Source organism: Pinus tabuliformis, chromosome 9 (genome assembly GCF_031772625.1).
Source record: "Pinus tabuliformis cultivar Carrire ecotype Pingquan chromosome 9, CPIR1, whole genome shotgun sequence".
Taxonomy (NCBI): Eukaryota; Viridiplantae; Streptophyta; class Pinopsida; order Pinales; family Pinaceae; genus Pinus; species Pinus tabuliformis.
This window is the reverse complement of record NC_142307.1, coordinates 1,019,555,465-1,019,566,179: the sequence shown is the minus strand read 5'-3', so window position 1 is coordinate 1,019,566,179 and position 10,715 is coordinate 1,019,555,465. Positions and strand designations below refer to the sequence as shown.

Below are 10,715 nucleotides of genomic sequence, written 5' to 3'. Positions count from 1 at the left end.
CAATATGAATCTACCAAGTGCTGAGAGTGATCAAATATCTTAATATGAAAACCTATTTTAGAGTGAAAAGAGATTTGATCCCTATTGGTATGTATGAGAAGAAGTTATACAATATGGATGCAAAGAGGTTTCCTGAAATTGCTTCTAAATTTAGCCAAAACATCCACCTTCAATTGAAGTGAGGGTGGCATAAGGATGAGCCACGAGGAATATAGAGGAGATCATCTTGCAGAATTCAGATAACATTAAAAATAGTATTGCTTCTAAACTCAAAGAAAGATTGTGGGAAAATAAAGAGTTGGAGGGAAAAAGGAAAGTGCAATATTATAAGGAGGTGATCAACCACAATCTGGAAAACCAAAATTATCTCTTTGCCTTTAGTGTTAAGATGAAAATGAACATTTCCAAGATCATAACTAATTCTCATGAGCTTCATAATGAAACTAGGCATTGGTGAATTCTTAAAACACACTGGGATGAAAGAGTTTGTCACCCATCCTAGGAGGGTTGAAAAATGTGTCCCCAATCCTAGGAGGGTTGAAAAAACACCTTCGGATGAAAGAGTTTGTCACCAATCCTAGAAGGGTTGAAAATAAAAACCAATTTCTCTTAGATTGTCGATCTTATACTCACATGAAATATTTTTCCACCAAACCTAGGAGGATTGAATCTTGTACTCACATTCAAACACTTTCTCTTAAATTGTCCATCTTATACTCACATGAAAGGGTTTTCCAGCAAACCTGGGAGGATTTAATCTTGTACTCAAATTCAAACACTTTCTCTTAAATTGTCCATCTTATACTCATTTCACTTTCTCTTAGATTGTCCATCTTATAATCAAATTAAAACTCTTTCTTTTAGTGTGTCCACCTTATACTCATATAAACATTCAACACAGTTTAACATGTCTTCAAAGAATAGAACCCAAGTGGAGGGTGAATTAAACCCGTTAGCTACCACTAGAGCTATTCTCCTTTGACAACCTTATTAACATTTTAACTCATCAAAACTATCGTGATTTGGGAACCCTTCTCTCACTTCGTTTTGAGCATATAAATAAAATGTTAAAAAATGGTATTTAATCTATTACCTTCTTAGGGTCGGATAGACCATATAAGCCTTAGAGGACATTAATCATCATAGTGGTCATAATTATACATGGAAATGATCATTTCACTCCTCTTAATATTATTATAATAATACCATACTATTTTATTTTTATTTATATATATAATAATTCAAAACCCCTATAATTAATCTATTATTTTTAAAATTTCAAATTACTTTTAATTTATCTCTAGATTATTAATTTAATAATAGTTATCATTAATTTACAGCAAATCTAACTAATTTTTAAATCCAAAACTTTCTAAAAATTAAAACTAGAAATAATTACATAATATTTATAATTTTTTAAACAATTTTTCATTTTTAAAAAAAAATAAGCTAATAGTTATAATAAAATTATTTAAAATACAAAATATTTTTTATAAAGTAAAATTTATTGAATTATAATTTTTTTAAATAGTAACTTTTCTGATAAAAATAATTATAAATTTTTTTATTATATATTATTAAAAGATTATAATTAAAAAATTTAAAGTTCATATATTCAAATAGATATTCATTTTTCTATATTTAACCATAACTAATTATTTTAATTTATATTAATATAAAAAAATATCAAATCATATATATATCCGGCATGAATTTTACTCACCTTAATCACATATTGCCTTGCTTACAACTTTTTTAACCCACACTTAGGTATATATATCAAAATTGTTTTTTAATTTACATGAATTTCCTTCATAACATTGGAAAAAACAAAATATATATATATATATAATGTAGTTTGGTGATTTATATATATATATCAAAATTGTTTTTTAATTTACATGACTTTCCTTCATACTATTAATACATTACATTGGACAAATTAATGTAGTTTGGTTATTTTTCTGAGTGGACAGTTTCATATAACTCACATTGAGATTCCTATTTCAGAGAAACTTAAAACATATTTTTACATGGTAATACGGTTTCCACTCTGTTAAATTACTGGTGCGACACTCTAGAAATAAATTGCTCCAACCTGGATTTGTGTGTCTCCACAAGACCCACAGATACTCCAAATTCCATGTCTCGGACTCTGCATTAAATGAAATGGAGCCATGACAGAGCTAGGACAAATGACAAATATTAAATGAAGTAGTCTATAATGTGACTTTTTGAGTTTCCTGGTTTCCATTCTTTGACTAATTCTCCGGCTGATGTGATGTCGCCGTTGTCCCTTCCACAATAAATAAACATGGTATGTATCTGAGATGTCAACAACACAACTGGCATGACAAAGATTAGTTGATGACCATAGCCTTGCATCTGAATATGGATGAGGCAATAACTATGGATTAGTTGATGACCATAGCCTTGCATCTGAATATGGATGAGGCAATAACTATGCATGGGCATCAAGGAATTTTCTTTCGCCTCCATCTCAACCTTGATCACCGCCACCACCGCCAGATATTTGGACTCCAACTTACACATTTAATAGCAGGTGAATTTGAATTTGAATTTGGACTCCAACGATAACCAGTCAGCCGATGTTATTTCTTTATTTATAAATGAAGTAGTCTATAATGCGACTTTTTGAGTTTTCCAGTCGCCATTCTCTGGATGATGTGACGTCGTCGCCGTCGTCCCTTCAACCATACACCAGCATGGTATGTATATGTAAACAACCTAATTGGCATCAAGAAGATTAGTCGATGACCCTAGCCCTGCATCCGAATACGGACGATGCCCATGACCATAAACCTGCATCTGAATACAGACGAGGCACTAACTATGGGTGGGCATCGAGGAATTTTCTGTCGCCTCTGTCTTGGCCTTGATTGCCACTGCCACCACCAGAGAGTCGGAATGTTAGGATGCAATATACAACGTACGCATTTAATGGCAGGCGGATTTGAATTTGAATTTTGAGCTTGAATTTAAAATCCCGCCCAAAAAAAATTCTAATTTCTATAACCATAACCGGTAGCTGATGTTCTTTCTTCAATTGTTATGGTGATGCCGGGAGGGTGCAGCGAAAGGCGGCCAGTCCCGCCCTCTGAACAAGTTTGGTATGAAAATCATGGAAGAGGCCACAGATCACTTTGTTTCTGATTCTACACCAACGAAGATCAAGAAAGAAGCGGCTTTTCCTGTTAAACTAGAGGCAGATGAAACGAGAACCATACACAATTTCAAATGAGATTGGAAGATAGAAAGAAGATGGGTAGCAGAATGGTTGAAGAGATTATAAGTGGGAAAATGGAAACACAGCCACACACGCCGAGGGCCATCGATACGAGCTTCGCTGATTTCCTCTCCACTGGACAACTCATGGTGAATTAAGGTTGCTTCTGCATTATTTCATTCTTTCAGAGACAAAAAAAAAATTGTATTCATTTTTTCCCTGCGAACCTGTTTGCTCCCTACTTCGGCTCTGAATAAGGCCCCACTTATTTTGTCGCAGTTCATAAAATCTTAGGAGCTAGCAATGTATTCAAGGTTTTACTGCATATTCCCATGCAAGAATGTTGCCACGCAGTAGTCACCATATCGTATGAGACAGAGGCACGATTCCGACATCCCGTCTATGGCTTTGTTGCACACATTTACGCCTTGCAGCAATAGGTAACTTAAATGTTCACCGCATCTTGAGAACGTTTATACAATGTGTATATGTCGATAGCCTCTGCAGAAGCATTTTTTGTTTTTTATATTTGCAGAAATTTTCTTGCAGATGAATTTTTTGTTCTTTACTTTTGCAGAAATTTTCTTCTTTATAATTTTAAAAATCGATTCTGCAGGTATCTCCGGACTCAAGATATGTGTCATGAATGTATTACAAGTTGCAAGTTTGCAGGCGGAGTTGGTTTTCACGCAAGCACAGCTGGCGAACTGCGTGTCATCCGGATCAGCATCAGACTCCGCGATTTATCATGTCATGTCTGCTTCATCATACAGTCAGCATCCACATCAGGTCCCTGCACCCTACCATATGATCCCCCAGCCATATAACCCTCGAGTCCTTGGTGTGAAGGAGGAGAACGCCTGTGGTTTCGCTAATTCCATGGACTAAATTTTCCATGCCTCCCAGTGATAATTCGTCGGCACAAATGGAGGTCCTCTAAAGATGCAGAAATCTTGACAAAACTCGAGAAGATAGTGAAGAGTTGGAGGCTCTGGCCCGTGCTCTTCTTCTGAGAGGTTAAGCTTTTCCAAATTTAGCTAATAAAATCAAATTCAATTAGACACTTGAATGTATGATGGAATTCAAATTTGATGTTCATATTGGCATTTTTGGAAGATACAACTTATGTCATTCTCAATATTATAAATATATTTATATGCCATAACTATTTGGATTATGTTTGTCCATGTGCAAATTGTCATGGTGTGTAGTGAATTCAAATTATTTTCTAGATTATCATACCATAGTAATTATAAGTTGCATAGTCAACATTACTCGTCTTTCTTCTCAAATCTACATTTGCTTTGTGTTTCCATTAAGTTTTGATCTAACACTAATCCCCTAAAACAATTTGGTTCTCTCTTCTTAATAAAATCTACCGTTATCTCTTCTTATAAAACCTACATTTACCTTGTATTTTTAATAAGTTTTTATCTATCACTAAATCCCCCAGGGAAATTGGTTTATCTCCTTGTAAAATTTACATTTTCCCTGTGCTTTTAATGAGTTCATTGTAGTTTCCCTTGAACCTATTAACAAAATTCCAATTCGAGATCACGAGAAGCGAGATAGGAATTCTCACGCACATTTTTTGAATTTTATTGTTTAGAAATGTAAAAATTTATATTTTATAATAAGTTTATAGGAAATATGGTTCAAGAGACTTTTTGAATTTTGGATTTGAATTTAATAATAGAAATATTTAATTGATACTCATTTTACTACACATTATTTTTTTATATAGAATATGTTTTTTTCCATATATATCTTACTTTTATAAATATCAAATTTTGTTTTTTCAAATGGTTTAGTAAATATTATTTGTATTACAATAGATTAATTCAATTTCCTCTTCTTTCTTATAAAATGATGTAGTGTCTCAATATACTTTGACATATACTGGGTTTTATGCCACTTTGATTGAATTTTGGTTATCATATTTTATAATTATTTGTACTTTGTGCTTTGCTCCCAAATCTTCAAGAATTTGCATCAACCAAACTATCTCATAGGTGGCATTTCATAACGCTTTCTACTCAGCTTCAATGGATGACAAAGAAATAATTGTTTCCTTCTTATTTCTCCATGACACAATTTCAGATCCTATTCCAAATGCATAGCCTATGGTTGAATTTCTATCATCAAGATCTCAGATCCTATTCCGAACGCATAGCCTATGGTTGAATTTCTATAATCAAGATCTCCTTCCTAATTTGAATTTGGATGACCTATCTACTCAACTTTAAAATCATAATATCAAAATTAACAATCTATTTCAATTATAGGACTCACTTTTCTACTTTCCAGTGACTAAAATGAGGCTTGGCTATGAATTGACTAAGCGTACTACCCAAATATGCAATATCTGACCTAGTTGTAGTGAGATAATTCATACTTCCCAACAAATATGAATATAAAGTACCATTCACTTCTTTTGTTTCACCATCACTACTGAGATTAACATTTTGTTCTAATGGAATAAACAATTGTTTACATTCACACATATTAAACTTCTTACACTCCACTGTATACTTTCTTTTTGTGATTAGTGTTTTGCCATCTTCTTTCTATACATCAAGGCAGTATTTCCACTTTCTTTTGTTTCAAAGGTGAGTTCTATGAAAAAACCTGCAGTGTAGCCATGGGCTCACCCCTATCCCCTATTGCTGTGAACCTGTTCATGGAGGATTTTGAATCCAGAGCTTTGGCCTCAGCTATTTTTAAACCTAAGCTTGGAAAATATTTGTAGACGATACCTGCTCTATTTGGTAGCATGGTCTGGATAAGTTAGATCTCTTCTTTCAACACCTTAATAATCAATCTAGCTCCATTAAGTTTACCATGGAGAAATAAATCAATGGTTGCCTCCCTTTCCTTGATGTCCTCATTTCTAAGAAAGAGGATGGCTCGTTTTCCCATCAGGTGTTTCGGAAGAAAATTCATACAGAGCAATTTCCTCATGCGAGGTCCCATCACTTCCCAGCACAAAAATTGGGTGTTCTCTACACTCTTGCTACCCGTGCTATGAAGTTTTCTGATGTTGACCATTTTTCCATAGATAAATCCCATCTCTTGATGGTTTTTGCTAATAATTGTTATAGTAAGAAACAAGGCCTTAAAGCCTTCCTCAAAGCCAACAAAAGTCCTAAGGTTAAGACAGACCCTAAGGATCATAGTTCTGGAGTTAACCTCTCTTTCATCCAAGGGATGAATGACAGTATTTAGAAAATCCTAAGAAAGCACAACATTCCCTCGACATTTCGACCCCTTAACACCTTAAAAGTTTCTTGAAATCGACAACATACCTTGTGGACCCTAAGGATATGAAGGGTGTTTATGTCATCTCATGCTCCTATGGAACTTCATACATTGCTGAAACAGGTCGTTCTATTAATCAAGGGATTAAGGAACACGTTGCTGATGTTAAGCATGGAAGGACCTGCTCTTCAGCCTTAGCAGAGCATGCTGAGAAGACCAAGCATCATATATGCATTGAAGAGGCTAGGGTCATTGCAAACATTTTCCAATTTCATCACTGTAAATTTAGGGAAGCCATTGAAATTGAGAGGAGACCCACTAACCTTAATAGAGACAAGGGTTGGTGATGCAAGAGCATTCAACTCAACATCATTATTGTATTCTAGTAGACATTGGGGGTCTTTTGTTTCAAGGAAGTTGGTTTCCTAAGTATTGAATTAATGTAATTATTTAATGTTCTGAGTGATTTTAATGAGAATAGGAATTAATTGAATATTGCGAGGCATAATTGTAAATGTTCTCGAATGTAGGAGAACATGAGAGATTCAGGATAGTTGAGTGATGAGAGGATTGAGAATTGATTGTAAATCTTAGATTAGGAGTCAGTTCATGATTTTGTGGATTTGAGAATATCCTTAGGATGAGAAAGAGATTCTAGGATTTTGTTGAGAAGCTTATGGATCTAAACTAGGAATTGGTTTTAGAATCCATTTTTGTATAAATGTAAACCTAAAAGGCATAGACAGGGGTAGACATGGAGAGAGAGTTAAAGAGTTAGATAATTACATAGATTGGTGTGTTTGTAAGCCTACGGGCATATGATGATTAGAGGTCATTAATTAGAAGATTAGGCCAAGGAGAGACAGAGAGTCTCATTATGTAATTGTTTGTTGATATATATATGCATAGAGATTCAAATTTCAATTTGTATAAGTGTGTTATCGAATATTGAATGAATGAATTAGCATATCTAGTGTAACAGAGAGTTGCAGGCGAAGTTAGGCAATTACACAGAGAAATACATGAAGAGGAGGACCATAATGGATCGTTGAATCCATTAGAGGGATCAAAGTCAAAACTCAGGAGGAATTGCGTAGTGAAATAGCTGAAGGACCAGAACCCGAAGAAAACCCAAGAACCACGGTAAACATTGAAGAAACGGTGAAAAACCAAAGTAAGGAGGTGGACGAAAGAATGAAGTATCGTTGAACAACAACTGTTGGATCTAACAGATCAACAGACAGGATCCAATCGCAAAGGAGATGGAGGAATATCGCATCAGTGAATTTATACACAAAAGTGGTATATCGGGTGGAGCAAAAGTGGTAAGTGGTATTTAGAGGAGTTCACCTGATCCCACTTATTGGTTGACACGTATCACTCAAGTGGAGAAAGAAAACTGCTTTTTCTGGCGATTATTCTCCATGCTACTTGTCCACCTGAAATCATCGTGGATCATTGGATCCACAAAGTGTAGATCAACAGCGGAGGATCTGTTGAGCAAATTTGTTGTTCAGTTGAATCAACAACCATCGGATTGGGATCCAGATTGACGGTCAAGATTTGATTGCCAAACACATTTCAACAAAGTCAAATAACAGCGAGCAGTGGAATGGCGATGTACCGATAGCGATATTGCGATATCGCCAATAAGCCGATGAAGCCGATCGGAGATTGGAGGAGGAGGAGGAGTATTGTAGCAGAAGGATTGATATGGAAGGGTGGAACCAACGATATATGAATGCGGGTGTATAGTTTTTGAGATCCACTTATGTGGTTCAGAGCGGAATTTCAATGTATTTCCTTTGTATTCCGTTAAAGTGTTGTGCCGAGTCTTTTAATGCAAAGAGTTATTTAAATGCATTCGATAGTCGCATACAAGAGTCGAAAGGGTGATAAGAGCATATATGTGGTATGACCATGGCAAACTGCGATGAGCGATTGAGATAAAGGAAATTCTTGGGAAATTACAAAGGATGAGGAAAGGTGGAAAAAGGTATGTTATGCACGTTTTTACGTGTATTCTCTTATAGGAGAATTATAATGGATTAAAGTTCCGATAGAAGGGTTTTAATGGTTTTTCAATTATAACCCAAATTTGTAAAGTGGGTTCGGTTATATGTGCAGCCATAGGAATTAACAAAGGTTTATGAGGATGTAAAGAGTCCCGATAGAGAAAGGATATGAAGGGTTAGACTATGGGGTTAATGAATAAATGTTTCCATATAAGTTCTAATTAAGGGGGCCTTAACCATTGTTCATTTATAATGAATTCTTAACCTGAAGGTCATATTAATTACTAGGCAAAATTGTTTATGCATTTCACTATGCATACTATGGTTAAAAGCAAGAATTTCCTGCGTCACTTGGTATCAGAGCATAACAAAGAAATTATGTGTGAAAGTTTCTTTGAAAGAATTTAGAACAGAGACATGTGGAAAGATGTGTATGCAAGCAAGGGAGATCAGATTCTAATCTGACAGTTAAGCGACCAGAGTAAAATTGGGAGATTGGTAATAGGAACACTAATCTTGATATTTCTGCATTTTGATAGAATGTTCAGATTTTGAGAAAGTAGAGAAATTCATTTATGTCAATGAATCTATATAGTTGGAATTGAAATTGGAGAAGAACCTTTAAGTTCTTAGAGGCAGGTGAGTAAGAATTAAGAAGAGACTGCAGAAACATAAAGAATCTACAACAATGTTTTGAAGAATGGAGATTCACTCGGATGTGAAGAGTGGGTGGAGAAACCATGTAGGTATTGTTTTATTTAACTCTGGTTTGAGTTTTGCTAGATAAAGAAATAGATTGAAGATTGATAGTTGCAGCTAATGAAGAATCTCAGCAAAAGAAGATCAAGCCTTAAGAAGTAGTAATGAAGGAAACTGTTAAGGATTTCTTAGTGGGAAAAAACTCAGCAAAGGAGAAATTGTTGCCAATAGATAAGCTTTGCCAAGATAAAGTCGGAAGATTGGAAGAAATAATTAGACTCTAAATCTGATTGACAGTGGCTGAATATTCAGAATTTTTGCATTGGAAGCATGAAGATCTGCTAAAATAGATTTGCAGAAATGGTGACATCCTAAAGGTAGGTGAAGGTATGCAAAATTGTCTAATGATTAGCAGATATTGATGAATGATTTTTAGAGAAGGATTACAGCAGTTAAAATGTAAGAGGGATGTTTGTAAGTTCTTGAAGTAACAAAGTTTGAAGATACAACTGAAGGCTAGTGGAAAGGACAATCCATTCAAAAGTGCAGGTGAATGGGGAGACAAGATCAGACAAAGATCTTGAAGGTGAAATGAAATGTTTTTCTATTTTTATTTGATTTGAAAGTTGGAAAGTTGTGGTCTTTGTATTGATGCAAAAGTATTGTTGCAACACCCAAAGGCAATTCCACAGAGGATGTCGGTAGAATTGCTAAGAGATAAAAGAAGCTGGTAAGAGTTTCTGAGTGAAAGAAGAAATGTGGCAGAACCTTGAGGAATTCCAACAGGGATTAGATAAAGAGGACAGTTGTGTTATTGGAAGGTACAAATGAGTTGAAGCCTAGAAGGAGCAAAGAGAATTGCTCAAAGGAGGTTCCAGAGATAGAGAACCAATTGCTTGCCAAAAGACCAAGTACAGAGGAGAGCTTCATGAGGTAAGTGGCAGCAGACCAAACTTGTTGTTGTAGAGGCTTTAGTGCAACTCATAGTGAGTGAGTGAGGAACTCATAGAGATGGAGAGGATGATGACTAGTGACTGTCATAACAGAGGTTCTAAAAGAAACCACAACCAACGACAGAAGAAAAGAGATGCCAAGGAAAATGGCATACAAAGATAGTTAAGTAAAGAAGAATATGAGAGGGAGAAGGCTTAGATAGCAGTTCAGCTTAAAGTATTAATGGAAATGTTGCAGAGAAATGAAACAGAATAGAAATATGGTTATGTCATGAGAAAGAAAGTGAAGTGGCAGAGACTACAAGAGAAGAGGGAACAATAGGTGAATATGCAAATGTAAAGGAGCTAAGGGAACTTGAACAGATTATAGATGTCAAATTGAAGACAGAGAAGCTCGAAAGAGTTGAGCTACAACAAAAGGGATATGTTGAAGAAGATGTTGAAGTTTCGATATGTGAACCAGAATGTGGACCATTACTTTTTGAAAGTGATGAAGAGACAGAGGAGTTGAATCATATGAATGATTCAAAGCAGCCAGAAGAC

At 35.1% G+C, this 10,715-nt stretch overlaps 1 pseudogene; it reads left to right on the top strand.

Annotated features, from left to right (window-relative positions):
- The first annotated feature begins 2,805 nt into the window (after positions 1-2,805).
- Positions 2,806-4,268, top strand: LOC149152169 (uncharacterized; annotated as a pseudogene).
- Positions 4,269-10,715: the final 6,447 nt, after the last annotated feature.